This window comes from Triticum dicoccoides, chromosome 7A (assembly GCF_002162155.2).
Source record: "Triticum dicoccoides isolate Atlit2015 ecotype Zavitan chromosome 7A, WEW_v2.0, whole genome shotgun sequence".
In the NCBI taxonomy this organism is placed as follows: domain Eukaryota; kingdom Viridiplantae; phylum Streptophyta; class Magnoliopsida; order Poales; family Poaceae; genus Triticum; species Triticum dicoccoides.
The window spans coordinates 733,845,719-733,849,248 of record NC_041392.1 but is presented as its reverse complement, the minus strand read 5'-3'; the positions used below and the strand labels follow the sequence as shown (position 1 = coordinate 733,849,248).

General features: G+C 43.7%; 1 pseudogene; it reads left to right on the top strand.

Annotated features, from left to right (window-relative positions):
* Positions 1 to 3,530, top strand: part of LOC119334101 — a 110,678-nt pseudogene that overhangs the window by 6,530 nt on the left and 100,618 nt on the right.

The window sequence follows — 3,530 nt, the reverse complement described above, 5'->3', positions numbered from 1 at the left end:
CCGACCGTCCGTCCCGGCCGCCGTGCTGCTCATCCAGGCCGCCGCCTGTCCGACCCCGGCCGCCGCGCTGCTCATCCGGGCCGCCGCCCGTCTGTCCCGCTGCTCATCCAGGCCGCCGCCCGTCCGTCCCCGGCGGGACGACGTGTACGCGCAGGCGTGGGAGCCCGCTGCCAGCTACGCCCGCGAGACGGAGCGCCTCTCCGCCAAGGAGTCCCTCCTCGCCGTGAGCTTCTCCCACCTCGTCCCCTGTTCCCCTTCCTTGCAGGACGAATGGATAGTTGGCTACAGCCGGCAAAAAAAATTGAAAACACAAACAATTTTCTGAAACTCCGGAACAAAATTTGAAAACACGAACAAATTTGCGAAAATCGAACATTTTTTGAAAATATGAACATTTTTGAAAAATAGAACATTTTTTAAAAGGAGAACATTTTTTAAAAAGAAAAATAAAAAGAACAATAAACAAAAAAAGAAAAGAAAAACGAAACAGAAAAAGAAAGGAAAAGAAATGAAAATAAAAAAAAGGGTTGGGAACCCTCGTAGGTGCGTTCGCTCGACAGTTTGACGCAGACAGCGTCATATAGGAAATTCCAACGTATCCTAATCACTGTTTCGGCGTCGGCTACAACGGGCCGGTGCATTAGCAGCAGTACAGCCGCGGAGGCTGCAACTGCAGCCCGGCTAAGACCCAGGCTCGGCCATATCCAGCCCTGTGTGACGCTCTTTGCATCAAAAAGTCGACGCGTCTCACAGGACGTAGCTCACCTGGGCCGGCCCATTTTGGGTTCGCGACATGACAAATTGGAATTTCCTCCCTCTCCGTGACGCCGTCGTCTGCCGCCCCGTCTCGCGCTCTACCGCGACACCCTCTCCCACCCCTTCCTCGCCCCCTCCTTTTGCCACCGCCCTTTCGCCACCGCCACCGCCACCGCCCCCCTTCTTCACTTAATTAATTTGTTTTTACTACATGTTTTCAGGACTGACATAATGGCGGACGATAGAGCTGACCCGATTATGGACAACTATGATCCGGACGGTGAAGCACATATGTTCGGCATCATAAACGGCGATATTCTATATGTGCCGACCGGAGAAGAAGAAGATGATATCTCTTCTTATCTGCGCTCTATATCGATCGGCCTATTTCGTTCATTTCCTAATATCAAGTAACTAATTAATAACTCTCTTGTTCATTTAATTTTCTTTGCCTCGTAGGGTTTGGAGACGGTTCGTAGATACAAAGGTCGGTGAATTCAAAAAAGAGCTAGAATTCAAAATGTTAAAGGCTAAGAATGCTGGGGATATTCAGCCACCGAAGACCAATCTATGTGGATACTATGTCTGTGAGATGATCCGGAGATACACCTCTGAGCGGGTTCCGAGTGATACCAATGCTCAGAGGAATAACCTCCGGTGGATGCTTAGTCCAGAAGCTCGCTTCCGACCACTTCAAGAGGAACTAGCTGGATGGTTCAGCAGGGAAGTCCTCCATCCTAAAGGAGAACACTATTACGAGGACGTAGAACTTTATATGCATTAAATCATGTATGGAAACTTGTTCAAAATTGTATATGGTCATCCGATGATATTGAATATATATTGTATATTCCTCTTGAATTCTTTTTGGTTCTAATTTCAAATTTATTTGAAATTGTACATTCATATGCATGTATGTAGTACCGTAGAATATATGAAACTCCTTCAAAATTAAAATAAAGCACAAAAGAAATAAAACAATACAAATTAAACAGAAAACAGGTTTAAGGGGGGGGGGGCTAAAACCCTAAACCTGCGGCGGCCTTTAGTTGCGGTTGGCCAGAAGAACCGCGACTAAAGGTCCTCCGCCCCGACAGCCACCTGGCGCCCACGTGGACGGGTCTTTAGTTGCGGTTCTTAAGCAACCGCGACTAAAGGGGGGGCCTTTAGTCGCGCCCGTTCGGTCGCGGTTGCGCAACCGCGACTAATGGCAGTTGCGAACCGCGACCAAAGGCCCTTTTTCCACCAGTGCGGCACGCACATACAACGTTTTCATTAAGCTTGTAAGTTGTATTAAGATTAAGACACTTATTTTGAGACCGAGGGTGTACGTACTATTTTGTGTAGAATATTACTGGTATTCACAATATGAGTCATAAAAGTATATCTTAGAAATGCTTCATTACTTTTCCACGTTATCTTGCATACGGATGGAGATAGGGATATATGCAAATTAAGCTGTCGTGGGAATAAGGGCAGGCATGTAATTGAAATGACAAGTATATATGTGCTTGCCTGGCCAATAAGCGTGGGCACTGCATGATGGACCACGTGTTGTGCTAACAGCGTGCTCATGAGGACATTCCTGGCCGTTGAAAAGAGACACATCTGATGCCTTTTCTTTACACTTAAATCGTCGGCTGAATGAAAGAATCTTCCCAGTATATGTGTAGATTACATACTGCCCTTGTTCGTTGGACGGACTGGAAATGCACTCGCCATTTTGGCCTGCTTCGTGGTGGAACAGCAGCCGCGTCGAACTTGTCCGATAACAGCGTGCTGTCACACGTAGTTTAACGCGTGCCACACGAATGATGGCAGCCGGGTTCAGTTAGCCTGACAGTAAACCCACTACTTGAACTTGGTGGCCAAAGTTCAGTCAGAAACCCCTACTTGAAGTTGCTGAAAATTTATTCAAATTTGTGCACTTTTTAACAGTTTTTGAAATTTCTTTCAGAATTTGAGAACATTTTTAACTCACAGAGTTTATAAATTTGAAAAGTTTTGAAAACTTAAAAAATGCACAAATTTCAATACATTCTTCAGTTTGAAAATGGTCACTAATTGAATTTTTTTATGGATTTGAAAACGGTTTGTGAATTTTCAAGAAACATATGTATTGAGAAAAGTTCATGAATTTGGAATATGTTAGTGTATTTAGAAATAATTAACAAACTATAAATATCACGAATTTTAAAAATAAATAGCTCATGATAATTATAATGAGCAATTTCTAAAAATTAATAAAGAAAAAATATACGGGAAAAAGAAAAAGGTAAAAAGTAAAAAATAAAAATAAAAAGGAAAAAAACCCATAAAAGTCGCCTTGGAAAAAACCTAGAGAAAACCACCAGAGGAACCGGTGGAACATTTCCCAAAACCGGTTAGAGAGAAAAAAAAAATACTATATGGGCCATCGCACTATGGAACGAACTGGAAGCTGCTGTGGCGCTGCATACCGCTAATGTTATATTTGGCGCGCTAAGCGTCAAATAGGAATTGGCGTGCCGTCCTGTATATCGCGCGAACGCTATATTTCTTATTAAGCAAGTGCTCTTATCGCGCGAGCGCTGTAACGGCTGGGCCGGCCCGTTCTATCTGTTTTTTTTCCTTTGCTGGTTCATTCGCCATGCTCGATGGGTTTGTTATCTTTGGGTTTTCTCGTTTTTTTTCATTTTTCATTTTTTCTTTTTTATGTGTTTCTTAACTGTTTTATTTGCTTTTCATCGGGTTTCATCTTTTTTTGCTTTTCTTTGTTCTTCTTTGTTTCTTTT